At 39.8% G+C, this 20,900-nt stretch overlaps 1 pseudogene; it reads left to right on the forward strand.

Annotated features, from left to right (window-relative positions):
* Positions 1–19,055: 19,055 nt before the first annotated feature.
* Positions 19,056–20,414, forward strand: LOC140596369 (tubulin alpha-1A chain-like; annotated as a pseudogene).
* Positions 20,415–20,900: the final 486 nt, after the last annotated feature.

Here is a 20,900-nt window from a genome sequence, read left to right on the forward strand (position 1 = left end):
CAGTTAAGCGTCTGCCTTCAGCTCACGTCATGATCCCAGGGTCCTGGGATTGAGCCCCAACTTGGGCTCCCTGCTCAGCAGCAAGTCTGCTTCTCCCTCTCCCTTTGTCCCTCCTCCGTGCTTGTGTACATACACTCTCTCTCTCTCTCACTCTCTCTCTCTCTCTCTCTCTCTCATGCTTTCTCTCAAATACATAAAATATTTTTTAAAAGAAAGTAGTAGAATGATACAATATTAAAATTATTGATTTTGGGCACCTGAGTGGCTCAGCAGTTGAGCATCACCAGCCTTTGGCTCAGGGAATGATCCTGGGGTCCTGGGATCAAGTCCTGCATTGAGCTCTCTGAGAGGAGCCTGCTTCTCCCTCTGCCTTTGTCTCTGCCTCTCTCTGTGTCTCTAATGAATAAATACATAAAATATTTTTAAAGATTGTTTTAAAAATAAAATAAAATGATTGATTTAATTCAGTCCAGAATATTTACATTAAAAAGTATAAAAGAAGAACTGATACCATGGTGATATAGTATCTAATCACCTGGAGAAGTGAAGTCTTTCCAAGAGTCAATGTGGTTTGTTAGGAGCCATGGAAGTGTGAAAGTTGGACCACATTCTACTTTTGGATTTCTTGCCTTGTGGTCACCAAACTAAGGTTCATCATGAGAACCTTTCAGAAAATAGTATTCCAGAGTCATCTATTTCTGTGTAACAAACTATTCCAGACTAGGTGATATAAATCAGTGATTTTTTTTAAATTATTACTATCTATCATGGCTCCAAGGGTTACTTGGGCTCAATGACGTAGGATTTATTCAGCTTCTTTCCAGGGTTGCAGTCAGATCTTGAGTGACTGTGCCTAGAGGCCTCTGACAAATCTGATGCCTGGGATGGGAAGACAGGGACAGCTGGGAGCTGGGACATTTGTATTTCTTGGGCACCTCTGTATGTGGCCTGTTCATGAGGTCTCTCCAAGATGCTGTCTTCAGGGTAGTCAGATTTCTAACAATGCAGGCTCGGGGCCTCAGAGGTGGGTGTCTCCAGGGAGAAAGAGAGAGACACACAAAGAGCCTATGCAAGGTACTAAGCTCTTTATGACCTAACCTAGGTAGTGACGAGTCTGCGGCAATGTATTTGTTAGACCTGAGGCACTAATGACAGTCTTTATTCAAGGGAAAGATAATTAAATTGATGGATAAGTTTTAAAACTGCCACAAAGGGACGCCTGGGTGCTCAGCGGTTGAGCATCTGCCTTCGGCCCAGGGTATGATCCCAGAATCTGGGATCGAGTCCCACGTCGGGCTCCTCCCCACAGGGAACCTGCTTCTCCCTCTGCCTGTGTCTCTGCCTCTCTCTCCAACTCTTATGAGTAAATAAACAAATCTTTAAAAAATAATAAAATAAAAATAAAACGGCCACAAAGAGAAGGATTTTACTTATTTATGTTTGTTTCAAGTTTTTATTTAAATTCTGATTAATGTACAGTGTAATACTGGTTTCAGGAGTAGAATTTAGTGATTCGTCACTTACATATAACACCCAGTGCTCATCACAAGTGTTCTCCTTAATCCCCATCACCCATCTAGCCCATCCTCTGCCTACCTCCCCTCCAGCCACCCTATTTATTATCTATAGGTGAGTCTCTTATGATGTTCCTTCCTCTCTTTTTTTTTCTCCCTTCCCCTATGTTTACCTGTTGATTTGTTTCTTAAATTCTACAAATGAGTGAAATCATATGGTATTCATCTCTAACTTGTTTTGCTTCACATAATACATTCTAGCTCCATCTGTGTCATTGCAAATGGCAAGATTTCATTCTTTTTGATGGCTGAGTAATATTTCACTGTGTATATATATACCACATCTTCGGTTGATAGACATTTGGGAAAGAGAGGAATTTTAAGTGTAAGTTATCATTCTCTGAATAGTATAGTCAAGTACTCCACTTTAAATAATCTCTACCAGGAAAATTAATCACTGAAAAATCTGGTATTTTTTTAATAAATTTATTTTTTATTGGTGTTCAATTTGCCAACATATAGAATAACACCCAGTGCTCATACCATCAAGTGCCCCCCTGATATTTTTATTCTTAAAAAATATATAACAGTTACTCCAATATTTTCAAGTAGTAGGAAAAAATCATAACTACATGTTAGTATTCTGCTGAGACAAAAAACTCTAAACAACCTAAGAAAAAAACCCAACAACTCACAGATATACAATGCATGTCTTTCCTAAACACCAACTGAATCAATACAAAAATCTCTCAACAAAGTTGCTTAAAAATCATAATGTTTCTTTATGAAATATTCATGTTTACTGCCATGTGTTGAAGATCATTTTTATAATGCATTATGAAAGGAGATGTGTCCCTTGACAGTAATGGTCTCAGGTTACTGGATGATTTTATTTCTGCATCCAGAGAAATGTGAGGCCTACTTACTTGAATAATCAAAACAAGAAATATGTTCTACATGCTTGACATTTTTTCAATGAAACAAACATGAAGTGGTCAGATGATTCTCTAACTTGGACTCAGTTTTAAAGACGTGTGAACATGTGGATTCAAATGCGCAAACCGGACCCACTGAAGTAATTCCGTGTCAGTCCACCTTATTTAAGAATCATGGGTGTCTGTGCGTTGGAAGCCATGTTGTTTTGGGTAAGGAGTCTTCAGAAGTAGTATTTATTTTGAGGTTAATTTTCAGTAAGAAGTGGGCACAATGGGAAATAAAACAAAACTTTAAAACAAAAACACCCAAAATCTGTTTGTCCATGTGCTATGGATAAAAGTGATTCAGAAACTTCACTTTTTAAATGTATGTACATATCCCAATAGGCAGCCACTGATAAACTTTAAAAATGTTTTCACCATCATAGAGAAATATTTAAATATTAAATACTTAAATTAAGATATTAATATTTAAATTAAGATAATAGGACATGTTATTGACATTAATAAAATCAACCTTTTTTAAGCATCAACCTGAATGCATGAAATGCATGATTTCGTTGAATTCTCACTACAAACCTTCAAGGCCAATGTCACCCACTCAATTTTAGAGCTGAGAAACCTACTCCAGAAATCACCCAAGTTTTTACAAATGCTCATGGAATCATTTCAGAGCCTCACAACAAACAATAATGAAAGAAAATGCAAAATACCCTTCTGACACATGACTTTTACCCTCTCCTTTCTTGCTGGTTTGTTTTAGAAACCCCTCTATCCTCAGGTCAGGTCCTTATCAGATTCAACATGACCATCAGCCTTACAAGACATCTGACTCCCAGACTGGCATTCATTAATCCCAGACAAAATAACAACAAGAAATTACGGATACACCCCCACCTACCAGCCCTACAAGCTACTTCAGTGAAAGAACTAATTAAACTTGGAATATGGATCACTAACTTTAAGCACTGAATTGATTAGATCAGTAAAATATTTACTGATCACACACTGTGGCTCACTCCAGGACAGAAGAGCTAATACCAACAAATGCCTGTTCTCTTGGAGCTTCCATTCTAGAGGTTCAGATAGGCAGAACAAATAGCAAAGTCAAATCCCAGTGGTTAAAAAAGGAAATGAAGCAGGGCAAGTTGAGTCGAGACTCTGGCAGGAGAGGCCTCGTTGGGGTGGTGACGTTTCAGCAGAGGTGACATTATACATTATGGTTTGACTTAAAACTGGCCTGCTTTCCCTGGACAAATTACATACCTTCTGTAGGTCTAGTTTCCTCATGTATAAAGTTAGGGGTTGGACTAGAAGGGCGTTTAATGGACCTTCAAACTTTGACATTCTATGACTTGGAGATGTTTTATTCAGAAGTGAGCCTTACAGTGAAGAGTTTCCACCACTGGCTAATCTAAAGACCCTCTGATTCCAGCGGGACCAAGGTGTCAATCTATCACGGTGTCGCATTCCCTTATGAATCTTCCCCTCTAGAGGCAAGGTCTGCTCTCTTTTAATCTATGAAGACTGTTTAAATAGTAAATACTCCTCTGCAATAGACATAATATTTCTCCTTCTTCTTCTTCCTCTTCCTCTTCCTTCTCCTCCTCCTTTTTCTTTTTTTACATCCCATGACCTACTTATCTTATAACTTGAAGCTTATACTTTGTGACCCCCTTCACTCATTTTGCCCACCTCCAATCCACCCCACTTCTGGCAACCATCAATCTGTTATCAGTACCTACAAGCTTGGCTTTGGGGGTGGGTTTTTTTTTTTAGATTCCATATATAAGTGAGATTATACAGTATTTGTCTTTCTCTGTTTCACTTAGCATGATGAAGGTTCACTCATACTGTCACAAATATCAAATTTTCAATTTTATGGCTCAATAATATTCCATGATCTATAGATACCACATTTTCTTTATCCATGCATCCATCAACAGACACTTAGGTTGTTCCTATCTTGGTTATTACACATAATGCTGCAATAAATGTAGGGGTGCATGTATCTTTTCAAATCAGTGTTTTTATTTCCTTTGGGTAAATACCCAGTAGTGAATTACTAGATCATATGGTAGTTATCTTTTTAATTTTTTAAAAAACTCCCATAACATTTTCCACAGTGGCTATATCAATTTATACTCCCACCATCAGTGAACAGGGTTCCATCTTCTGCACAACCTTGAGGGGACTCGTTATTTTGTATCTTTTTGATCCTAGCTGTTTGAATGTGTGAGATGAGATCTCACTGTAGTTTTGATTTGCCTTTCCCCAAAGATTAGTGATGCTGAGCATCTTCTCATGTACCTGCCAGCCATTTGTATTCTTCTTTGGAAAAATGTCGATTCAGATCTTCTGTCCATTGTTAAATTGTACTTCTTGGGGCTTTTTTGCTGTTGATTTATAGGAGTTCTTTACATATTTTGGATATTAAATCCTCATCAGATATGTAATTTGCAAATATTTTCTCCCATTCAGTAGGTTGTCTTTTCATTTTATTCACCAATTTCTTTGCTGCCAGAAGCTTTTTTAGTGTTTCCCATGTGTTTATTTTTGTTTCTGTTGCCTTTGCTTTTGGAGTCAAATTAAAAAAAATCATTGCCATGACTGGTATCAGGGAACTTATTACCACCTGTGTTTTCTTCTAAGAGTTTTATTGTTTACAGCTTACATTCAAGTCTTCAATACACCTTGAGTCAATTTTTGTGTATACTGTAAGACAGTGGTCCAGTTTCATTGTTCTGCATATGACTAGCCAGTTTTCTCAGCATCATTTATTGAAGAAACACCATAGACACAATATTTCTGAATACCATCAAGGAATTTTCAGAAATCCACATTGGTTTATCTTGTTAAGCAGATAGAGATATCTAATTTGGTAAACTATTTACTGCCCCAAATTCTTATAATTTTTGAAAAACATCATGAAATCAATTTCAATGCAGACCCTGACTTTATTGTTGTTGTTGTTGTTTTTAAACACATGAAGGGGGGATCTCTGGGTGGCTCAGTGGTTTCGCACCTGCCTTTGGCCCAGGGCGCGATCCTGGAGTCCCGGGATCGAGTCCCGCATCGGGCTCCCGGCATAGAGCCTGCTTCTCCCTCTGCCTGTGTCTCTGCCTCTCTCTTTCTCTAGGTCTATCATAAATAAATAAAAATAAATAAATAAATATATATATATATATACATATATATTTTAAAAAATAAAAAAATAAACACATGAAGGCTGATACTGAGTAAGTGGTATCAGGAGCTGGGATTATATAAAAGGAGGAGGTGATTCTGAATGTATCGGTTGAAGAACCAGGATCCACAGAGACCTCCTAAACCCAGTTTAATGGACTGAATCTAGAAAAATGTACTGGTACAAAGGCAAAATTCTATACTAATTACTAGCAAACCACGTGAAAAAGAATGGCATTAAGAAGATTGGTAGCAATATACACAAAGAAGATCTCCTTACAAATTTTAGCAGTAATAAGTGTGTAAGTTGGATTAACCTATAATAACAGGTTCCTCCAAACAATCACTCAGAGCTCTTGCTACTTAAAGGGTAGTCTCTGAACCTGCTACATCAGGACACCTGGTAGCTGGTTAGAAATGCAGACTCTTGGGATCCACTCCAGATGCTCACAACCAGACTCTGGAGATTCAAAAGATTCCCATGTGATTCTGCATGCACCACCCTAGGCTCTGAACCAGGCCAGACCAAGTGAGTCTCTAGCCTAGCCTAGAGAAACCATACCTACAATATAGGAATAACATTAATAATATGAATAATAATAATAATTAATAATAATAATAAGTAGATCAGTTAGATCATGACAAAGGACAAACTCAAACCTCTAAAACTATCAAAATTATTCAAAGGCCCTAGGAATGTACAGTTCAAAATGTACTATCCATTACACAGCAGCCACTAGCTAGTGACATATAAGTATTCAGCACTTAAATGAAGCTAGTCCAGGGGCACCTGGGTGGCTCAGTCAGTCTGCTTTCGGTTCAGGTTGTGATCCCAAGGTCCTGGGATGGAGCCCCACATAAGGCTCCCTGCTCAGCTGGGAGCCTGCTTCTTTCTCTCCCACTGCCTGTCTCTCCACTTGCTTGTTCTCTATCTGTAATAAATAAATAAGATCTTTAAGAAAAAATGAAGCTAGTCTGAATTCATATGTTCTGTAAGTATATATATATAAAAAAACCCTCACTGCAAAAGCTTAGTAAAAAAAATATTTTGAAGTATCTCTTTAATAGTTGTTTATATTTAATACGTTGAAGTACTATGTTAGCTGTGTTGGTTTAACTCAAATCTAGAATTAATTTTACCTGTTTCTATTTGCAATTTTAAACACAGCTCCTGGAAAATTTTAAATAGCCCATGTGGCTCCCATTTTATTTCTACTGGACAGTACTACTTTAGAGACACGGAGGGTAGGCAGGTAGCTTTTCTCAAAATGTGGAGCACCACTGTATGGGAGGAAAATTAACTTGGCTCAGTCTGAAACCAAGGATTACAATCAGATCTTAATGTTGTTTTATGATCAAGAGCAAGCAAAGACTCTTCTCGTTTTCTCAAATGCCCAGTAGGGAATGTCATCACTCCTGCAGATTCATCACTGAATCTGAGAGTCACAAAAAGGTTGCATTTCTTGTCTCACAAAATAATCTGAAAAAATGGCGATGAAAAAGAAACAAGAAAACTTAACTACCTATCACAGGGCATTATTTCATGAGCAGTTCCCGATACATTCTCTCTTTTTCTCCAGAGAAAAATTATAGCAATTCATTTTATTTTCTCTTTAGAGAATGACTGGTGGGGTGGAAGTCCAGGCAGGCAATAGCATGAGCAGAAGCACTGACATCCCTGATTGCAGATGAACAACTTCCTGAAGATGCCACTTACCCTTGCTAAATGTCCTCATGGACAAATTACACTTCATCTATTAGAACAAATATTGCCACGTTGAGACTGTCAAGCTATCCAGCCAGTCTGCTTCAGTATTGCAGAAGGAAAAAATAAGTAAGTGAAGCTTCTCTGTGTCCATAATACTGAACCCAACAACATATAATCAAGACTGACAACAGAGCTTAGCAAAAAATATCTATCTCACCATTATGCTATTGAGGATAATAGCCCAGAAAATAACTACCTGATCTTGATTCCAATGTAAGCTACAAAATTTGGGCTCTCATTTTACTAGTTCTAAGTAGTCCATCTTCTAAATGCCCCTTAAAAATGCTAAATTATCATTTATGGTCCTAAGGGATGAACTGTGACGATATGTGGACCAATGAAATCTCCAAAGTAAATTTTTTCAAGGGTTGTTTAGTTGGTTTTAATAGAACCAGGTTTTTGAAGGGAAAATAAAGGAATATATTATTTGAGCTAACACAGAGAATCTGAAGAGTAGTCTGACCTATCTTCGAGTTATGAAAGATCTATATCCCAAAGTGGTTCATATAGTGCTGCCTCATCTAGATATAGAATCTAGAGAATTCTGTTTGAGTTCTAGTTCTCATCAAGGTCAAATTATTGAGATCTTCATTTGCTTAGAGCTTAATGAGGACATTGCTGTTATACTGCCATTCTCCTCTTGGCTCTAACTTTCCATATTTCTACATAAATGGAGAGGGGAAAAAATAAGACTTCCTATTTAACCAAAGAAAACCCACATTTATCCAAATAAAACCTAGGTGATATTTTTAATACATATTTTAATACATATTTCTATGAAGGATGTGTAACAGTTCCCCAAAGACTTTTTAAAATTTATAAAGCCATCTATCTTGAATGCATTATGAATCCTCCCAAGGAATGGATAGATTGGAACACACACATACACACACAACATTCTTTGCCAGATTCTGAAGTCTAATAATGCAACTCCTGAAGCAAATTAGGATTTGCATTTGCAGATTCCCATTAAAATGACAGCAATCTCCCAGCTATAATTATTTCACTCATTCTGAAAATTGGTAATCTGTTTTAGCATAAAGTAGCATAATCCAGAATGTCTATATCACTTTGTTTTTAAATGCAGAACTGATGGATTCATGGAGCACCTGTTGTTTACTTTAATCTCAGCTATTTTAAAGATCTCATGTTTATCCTGTTGCCAGCTTTTTGATACATTGATGGTTTTTTAAAAAATCAAGAACTAAGTCCATCTTCGTATTGATCATTATATTCACCTGGGAAATTACTTTTTCACCACCAAACCTCACATATGGTAAGTCTTACTAGTGTCTTACTCAAGCTGCACAGGAAGTATCTAAGTCCAATATGCATGTTACAGCCTTACTGTAAGTAAGAGCAGGCAGGTGAAATAAGGAAGCTATCCCATATCTGACTTGAGTGCCCAGGGAGCTATCATCTTTGGCAAACTGGAGTTTGGATATGCCCAGAACTGGGTAAGACCTGACTCTGATGGCTTGATGGCTAAGAATTGACAAGGGAATCACTGCTGTGTTAGGAGAACAGCTCCAAGATCGAAACCAGTTTTCTGTTCCAACTTCCACGACATGAAATAACCAGGGATGTTGACACTGGTCTTACCACTACTCTAAGTATGACCGGCCAGTCAGCTTTATAAAATCAGGGCCTTAACATGTCTTTTAAAAAAATAATAACTTCTGCATCACTTATCCACAGAACAATGCTTCAATTTAGTAGGTACATAATAAATATTTGTTTGATAAATAAAAAGCTATTGGGCAGCCCGGGTGGCTCAGTGGTTTAGTGCCACTTTCAGCCCAGGGCCTGATCCTAGAGACCCGGGATCAAGTCCCACATCGGGTTCCCTGCTTGGAAGCTACTTTTCCCTTTGCCCGGGTCTCTGCCTCTCTCTCTCTCTCTCTCTCTCTCTCTCTCTCTCTTTCTCTCTCTCTTTCTCTGTGTGTGTCTTGTGAATAAATAAATAAAATCTTTAAAAAATTATATTTAAAAAAAAAGCTCTCATCCACCCCATGGTGATTGTTAAAGATGAAATCATGTGTCGCCTACCAAATTCCTACATTGATATCCTAACCTTCAGGACCTCAGAATGTGATCTTACGTGGAAGTAGGGTCATTGCAGATGTAATTAGTTAGGATGAGATCATACTGGAATAAGGTGAGGCTCTAATGCAATGTGACTGGTGTCCTCCAAAAAGGCAGGCCAGTAGAAAAGGCATATGTGCAACTGATGAATTACTGAACTCTACATCTAAAACTAATGATATACTGTAAGTTGGCTAATTGAATTTAATTTTTTAAAAAAAGACATGCATATAGAGAGAACATCACATGACAGCAAAGGCAAATAAGGGGTGATACAGAATAAGCAAAGGAAAGCCAAAGATTGCCAGCAACCACAGCAGTTAGAGGTAAGGAACAGATTTTCCCTCCTAGCCATCAGTAGAACACCTGGATCTCAGACTTCTAGCCTCCAGAAGTGTGAGATAATACATTTCTTATTTAAACCACCCTACCTACATAATTATTACAGCAGCCCTATGAGAGGAATACAAACTAATATAGTAACCAAGACAACGTATGACTTGAAACTTATAAATAAATATGGAAAATTTAAATATGAATAAGTTTAATAGAATATGAAAGCTAAGAAAAAATTTAAGGGGTGTTTATATTCAACATTTAGATCCCTAAAAATTGCATTTAGTCTATGTTTAGGTAAGCATAAACAGATGATCAACTAAATTAAATGAGGACATCTAAAACATAAAGCCTTCTGAAAAAATAAACTTCATTTTGTACACTGACACATTCCCCAGTACCTAAAATACAGCCTAGCAACATTATAGCCATAAGCCATAAGACTTGTTTAATGAATGAATGAATGGCCAACAGAAGTATAATTTATTTTTTTTTAATTTTTAGTTATTTATGATAGTCACACACAGAGAGAGAAGTATAATTTAAAATACAGTGGCAAGTATGTGAACATGCTCAATAAAATGCTAAAAACTAAGCTGGAAATAGGTTTTTGTAAAAAGCAACTATTTCTTTTACCATTTCTACTTGGAGAATGTTGTGTGATTTTTTTTTTTAATAAAGTATATGTCAGTCATTACAAAAGAAATCCTAGTAGAAAAATCTGTGAAAATTATGTGTAGAAGTATGGAAAGGTCCTCATTACTGGAAGAATTTTAAATTCTCCTTGCTGTCTTAAAATATACTAAAGATAAGCATTTAATAATGGAACCCTTCACAGTGGTTCACTTTTAATGTAATTAATATTATTATTGGAAGTTGTTTTATATCACCTGACAGTGTAATGCACAAGTAATTCTTTGGGGAAGAAGGTATCTTTGAATATGTTGGCATAGTTAAGCTTTTCATTTAAAACCTTCAGTAACTTTTTCCCCATTGTTTATTTCTGACTGTCCCTTAAAGACAGCAACTTGCTTTCTGCACAGCAGGAGGCAAAAAATTGATAAATAGTTCTTTGAAATGTTAAAAATGTCATTGTGCTTGTGTTTTCTTTTTCCTCAAGCTGACAATTTACGACATATTTCTAATTTTTCTACTAGGATTTCTTTTGGTCAAAAATGAATGGTAAGGGCAGCCCGGGTGGCTCAGCGGTTTAGCGCCACCTTCAGCCCAGGGCCTCATCCAGGAGACTCAGGATCGAGACTCAGGATCGAGTCCCACGTCGGGCTCCCTGCATGGAGCCTGCTTCTCCCTCTGCCTGTGTCTCTGCCTCTCTCTCTCTATCTCTCTCTGTGTATCTCTCTCATGAATAAATAAATAAAATCTTAAAAAAATAAATAAAATTCAAATTAATAGCATCAGTACAGTGTGTTTGATAATGCTGTTTAGGAAAATAAAGTACCATCCACATCATCACACTATAGGAATCTCTGACTGCAAGGGGGTCAGTGCCTCTAACCCCCATGTTGTTCAAGGGTCAATTCTGTGTGCCTGTATGTGTGTGTGTATATTTTATTTCTCAGAAGAACCCTCACTAATACAATATCCATCTTTAAGGATAAAATATAACAAATATCTGTACACATGGTTTATCATGGAGCAGATTTATTACAATATTTAAATGCTATTAAGAAGATCTTAAAAAAAAAAAAAAAAAAAAGAAGATCTTGGCTTTGCGCACCTGGGTGGCTCAGTGGTTGAGCATCTGCCTTTGGCTCAGGTCATGATCCTGGGGTCCTGGGATCAAGTCCCGCATCGGGCTCCCCTCAGGGAGCCTGCTTCTCCATCTGCCTGTGTCTCTGCCTCTCTCTCTCTCTCTCTCTCTCTCTCTCTCTGTTTCTCATGAATAAATAAAATCTTTAAAAAAAAAACAAAAACAAAAAGAAGATCGTGGCTTAAACTCTACCTTTCAGGAGAAGAAAAGTATTTACGTGATTGAAAGAAATGGTGCTCTGTTTCCCCAGCTTTAGTTATTTCTTAAAGGGATTTCCTAACTCTACTCTGGGGCCTAATGGTAATTGGTTTCATCCATCCACAGTCAACAGGAGCAGTTGGCTTTCTGCTGCTTCATTAATCAACACAGAGCCTTGTGTGCTGATCCCACTTTCAAAGTCATTCAACAGAGTCGAACCAGGACCTTCTCGCAGAAGTGCTGTATTCTGCTTGTAGTAGTGAATCAGCAGCAATCGTGTTTATATTTCTTGGAGTTTGCTTGGCCTACATGTTGCTGCCAAGTCTTCCTTTTGGCAGTGGACAACTCCCTTTGTGATTTTGGTAAACACAGTATGTTTCATAGGGTGCTGATCATAAAGTAATCTCAAAAATCGAAGTCCTGATACCCAAAAACCTAACCAGAACAAGCTATTTACATTTTAATCAGTGGTACATAACTGGTTAGGCCAGAGGGCCCGTGAATGCATTCCACGATTTCCAGAGAGGACAAGTAAATATAATTTTTTTTGACAAGTAAATATTTTGAGTGAGTATGATTTCTAGTCACAGCCATACCATGTTTTCTCCCACCTCCAGTCAGCCATAAGCTTCCTTCCCCCCCACCCCCACCCCCCGTCTGTTCTCCCTCTCCACAGTAAGAATTAGCTTGTATACCTTGACCTTGCTCTCTCCCTTAACGATAGCCAACGTTTATTCATTGTCTGTTCCCCCTTTCCTTTACCTTTTTGATTCATTAGCTTTCAGTTACTAACTACATATTTCACGGTGCTGACCAAGGGCAATGGCCCTGGGCTCAGCCCAATTCAGCCCAAGAATGTCACCCAGCAACTAATCTCAATATGCTCCCAGTAAAGCCATTCATTATAATCAAAGGTGATTATGATTCTAAAGGTCCAAAAGGCATTAGAAAGAAAAGTGCATTCTTCGACTTAGAAAAAAATAATAGAATTGTCATTGAACAGTAATAGACAACACTTAATCTGTACAATTCTGAACCACTATTTTTCTTCCTTGACACTAAGTGATGGTCTAATGGCAATAAAGAAAAATAAAAAGAATCAACAGGTTCCTGAGAAGACCATGTGAGACACTTGAGTAAACATGGGGCATTTCCACATACACAGCATCATGCAAAGAAAAGGACAAGAGCCCCCTATCCTGAAAAAGCCTGCAATGATATCACAGCTCAGAGAGGCTACAGGAGAAGCTCTATAGCCCTGGGGTGACACAAACACCATCAAAGGAAAAAATGTACACTTAGTGAAAAGATATTTTACATTTAGATTTTAAAGCCTTCAAAACTTTTGCTGGAATAGAGTTTGAAAACCATCTTTCCTAGATCTTGGAATTGCACTGACCCTCTCTGGAAATAGCTGGGGGGTTCCTCTGAACCACAGGTAGGTAGGAAATGTGATGGGGGGCTATGCAACATATACTGTGATTACTTTTTCTCAGAAGACCCAATTAATTACTCATCAGAAAGAAAAAAAGGCAGCTGGAAATGAACAAAAAACTGATTTGGTACCGTGCCTGCCCTTAACCTGTACACTCTCACCGATGAAAGTCCTCATGACCTGAGAGTCATCACCATGTCTCTCCTTTCTTTTCTTTCTGAGTGTCTTTGTCTCATCTGTTCCTCTGTCTTACTTGCAATGTCTTTTTTTTTTTCTTCTTGAACCTTCTCCTTTTTGAACTTGTTTCCCTATTGAACATAAATCACTTTCCAACCTAGGAAACTTAATCAAAACATCTCAAAAGTGAGAAACTAAGTCAACTTCTTAAAGGATCTCCTTGCTCTCCAACCTTTCCCAGAGTCCTCCATTTTATAAGAGATACCCCATGCAGTTCTTGCTCCTGTCACTCCACTAAAACTGCTTTGGTAGGATTTCCCAAAGACCATCCCCTTGCTAAACTCATGGCAATTCTCAGGACTGCCTTCTTTAGCTACCTACAGCATTTTTCGGTTTCTTTACCACCCAAGTCTTGACTAATCTTGTCTGACTTCATGGACATCACACTCTGCTGGTTTTCCTCCTACTTCACTGACATTCATTACCTCCTCTCCCTGACCCCCTAATAACACCTGCACCAGAGCTCAGTGGTCTTACACTCTCTTCTCTATTACACCCACCTCCTTGGGAATCTCATCCTGGTGGCTTTAAATAGCAACAGATGCTTCCAGATGCTGATGAATCTCAAGTCACCATATCCAGCCAAGACCCTGCACCTATTTCCTCCTGTCTTCTCAACACTGACATCTGGATGCCAAAAGGCACCCACAGGGAACTCAAAATTGATCTCTTAAGCTTATCTGCCCCTCAAACCTACTCCACCCACATTCTTCTGCTTCTCATTTGATGTCAACTCCATCCTTCACTGCTGTGCAGGTCAAGTCTTGGGAATCACTCTTGACTCAGCTTTTTCTCTCCCACCTCACACCCAATCCATCAGGTAATTCAGTTGCCTCAACCTCCCAGCTATATCTAGCACTTGGTCCCCTCTCACACCTCCACTGTTCTCTCTCCCTAGTGTGAGCTCCTAACTTCACTCACTCAGATTGATGAAACAGTCCGAATCGTAGCTTCCCTACAGTCTATTTTCAATTGATGAGTAGATGAAGTCTAAGTCAGATCAGGCCAGTCCTTAGCTCAACACCTTCAACGGCATATGGGACCCTAGGAAAACTGGGTGAGCATCAGTTCTCTAAAGTATTCCCTTGTTATCGTCCCCATGGCTACGTCGTCCTTCCTGCCATTCCAAAAACCCACTGCTATTTGTGGCCCTTTGTTCCCCAACAGCTCTCTGCACCTGGACCAGTCTTCTCCCAGCCAGGTCCATGGGTAACTCCCTCACCGCCTCTACTTCTCCCTTAACTGCCCCTCTGCTTAACTACTCAACTACTAAAATTTCTATGACATCCTCCTTCCTGCTCTCCTTTCTTCCTTGCTTTGCTCTACTTTTCTTCTGTTTTCCATAGCACTTGTCAGCTTCTAACATACAATATAATTTACTGATTTATGTTCACTGCTTATTGTTGTCTCCCACCAGCATGGTGTAAACACCAGAGTAACAAAACTGTCTCTGTGTTTTGTTTGCTAATAAACTCCTTGCACCTAGAAGAATGCCTGGCTCAAAGAGGAGGCTCAGTAAACACTCAATGAATAAATGAACACTCAAAAATCTAACCTAAATGCTGTACTCAATACTTGCAAAATCTCACCTAAAGTTTACAAAATTTCACATAGATATAATTTAATATAAATTCCTAATATGTAGTAAAATCGACACTGAACTAAGAATTAAAAACCCAAAGCTAAGCCTGGATCCCAGTCTTGCAATTTGGTCTGGAAGAATTTCTTCGACCTCCCTGAGGCTCAGTTCCTTCTCCGTGAAATCAGGATGTTTCATGGTTTTTTGTTGTTGCTTTTATGCTTAAAACCAAATATGATGATGAATGTAAAACTATAAAATCAGAAGTGCAAGATCATATGATAAGAGGATAGGACCCACTATTTCCTTCTGAACTGGACCATTGCTGTGTGCTGTCATTTTTTATAAAGTTAAGTGATAAAAATATACCATAATTGTAATGTGCAGCTGCACTCACAGACCAAAATAAATCTGATTAAGACACAAGCCCTTAAAGAGTGATGGTTACTAAGGTTTTCCCATTCAAGCGTAAAAATCCTCTAATGCCCAGAAGGCAGTCTTAAACCAGGGACTAACTGGAGATGCCAAAAGGATTTGTGCAGAAGGCATCAAACCACAGGTTGAAAGGAAGACAACAAGCAGAAGTTTTGTTTTGTTTTGTTTTGTTTGTTTTTTGTTTTTCACTTAGAGAGAGACCAGAGGGTTCAAGCCCTGGTTCACCCACCTTTACTAAGTATGAGTTCACACCAATTGCCTAACCTCCCCGTATGGGTAATATAAGACAATCTCTAGGCTTACTGGGAGGATTAGAAGAGCTACTACCTGGGAGGCACTTAGACAAACTGTGCTCACCAGAAATTTTTTTGGGCAACCTCGCATACACAAACAAAACACAGTTCAATATATGCATCCAGCAGAGTAAAGCATTTTCCCTGCCAAGGAAGTGAAGGCCAGTGGAGAGGCAGAAGGGGAGCACCTTCTCTCATTAGGTGAGAAGGCAAAATCTAAAGGCAAATGTGTCTATGGAATCTACACTACTCAATGTTAGTGCTAAACTCCAATGCTGAGGTTTTCCATAGAGAGCGTTCTCTGACTCAATAGCTTCAGCACAGAGATAACTCATCACCTGGTCACATGTTAGACATGTACATCCTTGGGCCTCAGCCCAGACCAACTGAGTCAGAAAACTGTGGGTCTGGGACCCAGCAATCTGAATTCTAGCAAGCCCCCAGATAATGGGGGCATGAGCCAAAGTCAGAAAACCACCGCCTTCAGCCATCAACTCCTGAGAGAGAAAAGATAGTGAAGGAGAATCAAACTTGACTCTTCAATGCTTTAGCTAAGTGATGAACTGATAGAGTTTGGTTGCAAGAAAATATCTTTAGAAAACAGTGAGTGAATACAGCATTCACTGGTTTGGCAGCACACAAAATCTTCAACTCACAGAGATCTACCCCATAATAACTATGTGTCGGGCACCATGCTATGAACCAGGAGAGACAGAAAGGATAAAACATGGATCTCGACCCCTGGGAGTTTGTAATATTATGAGGTATTCAGACCCAGAAAGTCTAAGAAGAATACAAAGCCACATGTAGCTCCTGCTGTGACAAATAAGTAAAAAGTGAGCCCCACTCTGGAAAATAAGCACACAAGGAATGATAACAGCAGCAGCTGGTCATGTATGGCGGTGGAAAGGAGGTAACAAGGGATGCTGTTGGGGAGGAAGCTGGACAGGTAATTGGGATTTGAGTGTCACCCTGAGGAACTAGCCTTTATTACCTTCTCTGTACAGTTATTGAGGTTTTGAGAAAGGCCATGTTTCTCTATGTCCCCCACACCGGGCTCTGGATGAGAGCTAGCAGCAATCTCAATCTCAGGAAGGAGGCCAAAGAGAAACTGGAAGAGCAGGTGACTACACGGAAAAGAGAGGGGAGGACCATGCAATGGGAGAAAAAAACTGCAAAGCAGAGTAAGGATAGAACATAGAAGACCTGCAGATTGAATTACTGGGTGAGTTAAATACAGTCTCAGATTGAAAGAGGTCCCCCCAAAATACATCTCCCTTTATCACGTCTGTGGCATGGGATATGATGCATTTACTGGTAATGTGGCTGAAGCTGAGCTACGTGTAAACACAGAAGGAATGCCTGGACTGCAGTATGGTTAAGTTACTGGCACAAGGCACAAAACCAAAATCACAGCATTTTAAAGGGACAAATCAAAAGAAAACATGATTATGGAAATCCCTTCCATATCAGGTAAGACTATTTATTCTCAAATTTATCAAATTCCCAATCTGCTTATAGAGTTGAAGTTAGTCATTGAGTCAAGATACACTGATGTCCAATTAGTTGATTTGAGAATATGGATTTTTAAAATTTCACATCCTCCATTTGAGAGTTATACTTATAATCACCCCCCCCAATACTATTGACATTGGGGCTAAATTTCTAAATACAAAGCTTGTGCTAAATATCAAAAGCATCAGTTTTCCTGTCAATGTTCTCTACTCTCATATGATGAAATTTTGTACAGATAATAGATACAGAAATGAGCATTCTGATGGCACAGAGCCCAAGATGATAAGACAAGCCAGCCATATCCAGGTATTTGACTCTGCCAAAGTTGTTTGTGGGCAAACATGTGGCACATTCAAAGGCACTGAGGCACACCTGGTCTGCGTGAGAAACAAGGAAACGCCAAGTGTGGCTGGGAAACAGTTGTCACAGGAGCTGTGTAGACCTTGTAGACCATGGTGAAGATGCTCTTCCTAGTACACACATTACCAGGGAGGGTGGTAAGCAGAATAATCTGACGACCCTCTGCCAACGAGTTTACACTTATATTGTAATGAATAATGCAAATCTTGTCATCTGGACCCAGAGTAATGTGAAAAGCTCTTGACTCATAAGGGTATCTTTGATCTTTAGGGTCGATCGGCAGAAGAGCTAATATACATTAAGTATGGGTTAACCTACTTAGTGTCATATTTAATAAATTTGAGCTAGCTACCAATGTGCATATTTAATCACTACCTATGCTGTTATAGAAAAAAATACTATCTAAGAGAAATTATGCCCATCTGAGCAGACTTCTGTGTTTTGAGATAGAACATGAGCACACAGGAAAAGGAGAAACATGCAGTATTATGATTTCAACACAAATCTACCAACCATGAGCCACAGAGGCTGACAGGGCCTTGCTCACAGTCAGCACAGTGTTGAAAGGGAGAGATAGCTTTCCTGCTGGAAATGTACACTGTGGGTTCTTTGGGAGCACTGGTGTTAGGGGCCCACAGCAAGCCAGGACCCCTTACAGCATATGGCTGGTGGCTGGACTTATTCCCTCCAAAGAACTGTGATTGAGTGAAATCACAGACAATGTGGCTCTAACTCAGCTTAATACTAGATCTGCTCATGCTTGTTTCTCACGCTTGTTTCCATGTATGTGTGTGTGTGTGTGTGTGTGTTTTAAGATTTTATGTATTTATTCATGAGAGACACAGAGAGAGACAGAGATATAGGCAGAGGGAGAAGCAGGCTCCCTGCCCAGAGCCCGATGAGGGACTCGATCCCAGGACCCCGGGAACACGACCTGAGCTGAAGGCAAATGCTCAATCGCTGAGCCACCTGGGTGCCCCTCCATGTGTACTTTAATCATCTTAGCTACCAATGCATCCCTCAAACACCTTCGTAGACATTTTTGAGAACGACTCTCAACTCTAATAACAATATAAGTAGGTGGCATGATTGGTTCTATTGAATCCCTCCTTATGAGGATGTCATTAAAGATACACACAAAGGATTCCCCACAATTTTGCAGACAGTTAAATGCCCAGCTGATGGAAGTGGGGACAGAGGGCAGAGGGTTGGGTGGCATTGAGAACTTGAAGTGTTTGTTGAGTGAGTAAACCCAGAATTGCTGTTTGCACATGCCAGGTTGTGATATAAGCAATAAAATATCAATATTTAGGTTCTCTTAATTGACCCCCTAACAGTTGCACTATGAGAAGCAACAACCTCTCTTCCTCCTCTCCACCATCTGCTCAGCAGCAGCAAAGCAGCAACTATGCGTGAATGTACCTCTATCCACATTGGCCAGGCTGATGTCTAGATCAGCAATGCCTACTGGGAGCTCTGTTGCCTGGAACACGGCATTCAGCCCGATGGCCAGATACCAATTGACAAGACCACTGGGGGAGGAGATGACTCCTTCAACACCTCCTTCAGTGAGACGGGTGCTGGCAAGCATGTACCCAGGGCAGTGTCTGACCTGGAACCCACAGTCATCAATGAACTTCGCACTGGCACCTACCGCCAGCTCTTCCACCCTGAGCAGCTCATCACAGGCAAGGAAGATGCTGCCAATAACTATGCCCGAGGGCACTACATCACTGGCAAGGAGATCACTGACCTTGTCTTGGACTGAATTCGGAAACACTGACCACTGCACAGGTCTTCAGGGCTTCTTGGTTTTCCACAGCTTTGGAGGGGGAACTGGTTCTGGGTTCACCTCCCAGCTGATGGAACATCTCTCGAGTATGGCAAGAAGTCCAAGCTGGAGTTCTTCATTTACCCGAACCTAACCCCCTCTGGGTTTCCACAGCTGCAGCTGAGCCCTACAACTCCATCCTCACTCAGTATACCACCCTGGAGCACTTCATGATAGAAAATGAGGCCATCTATGACATCTATCATAGCAACCTCAATACTGAATGCCCAACCTACACGAATCTAAATAGGTTGATAGGTCCAATTGTGTCCTCCATCACTGCTTCCCTCAGATTTGATGTTGTTCTCACAGAATTCCAGACCAAGCTTGTACCCTATCCCCACATCCATTTCCCTCTGGCCACACATGCTGCTGTCATCTCTGCTGAGAAAGTCTACCATGAACAGCTTTCTGTAGCTGAGATCACCAACACATGCTTTGAGCCAGCTGGAGAAATGTGACCCTCACCATGGTAAATACATGGCTTGCTGCCTGCCGTACTGTGGTGACACGGTTCCCAAAGATGTCAATGCGTCCATTGCCACCATCAAGATCAAGTGTACCATCCAAGTGTATTGGCTTCAAAGTGGGCATTAATTACCAGTCCCCCACTGCGGTACCTTTTGGAGACCTGGCCAAAGTACAGCGAACTGTGTGCACGCAGACAGGCATCGCTAAGGCCTGGGCTCACCTGGACCACAAGTTTGACCTGATGTATGCCAAACATGCCTTTGTTCACTGGTATGTGGGTGAGGGCATGGAGGAAGGAGAGTTTTCTGATGCCCATGAGGACCTGGCTGCCTTGGAGAAGGATTATGAGGAGGCTGGTGTGGGTTCTGTTGAAGGAGAAGGTGAAGAAGAAGGAGAGGAATGCTAAAGTTAAAAATGTCACAAAGGTGCTGCTTTTACAGGGCAACTTATTCTGTTTTGAACATTGAAAATTTGTGCTCTGATCAGTTCATTTGTATGTAGCAGAGTATACTCTCATATACAATTACTGATCTGTGCTTTAAAACACAACGTTTTGTTACAGACCCAAGCTGTCCATTTCTCTGATGGGTTTGAATAAAATACTCTCTGTCTTAAATGGAAAAAAAAAACTCTATCCATCCTATTTTTCTAGTCTTATCTACTAATATTGCTCTACATGAATCCTGTATCCTGCTTACTGATCTATTTATCATGAATGCATATTCTTATCTCCAAGACATTAATTATTCTGTGCCTGTCCACCCTTCTTGTTACCAACTTAATCAAATAATAAAAGTAATAGGAGCAACAATGAGAGCTAATAATTTCAGTAAGCTTAGGTATGCCACCCTGGGGTTAAGTGCTTTACATGTATTATCTCATTTATTAGAAAAACCTAATAAAATAGGCTCTGTGATGTTTCACAGTGAAGGATGCCTCCAAGGTTGCAAA

This window comes from Vulpes vulpes, unplaced genomic scaffold, assembly GCF_048418805.1.
Source record: "Vulpes vulpes isolate BD-2025 unplaced genomic scaffold, VulVul3 Bu000000627, whole genome shotgun sequence".
Classification (NCBI taxonomy): domain Eukaryota; kingdom Metazoa; phylum Chordata; class Mammalia; order Carnivora; family Canidae; genus Vulpes; species Vulpes vulpes.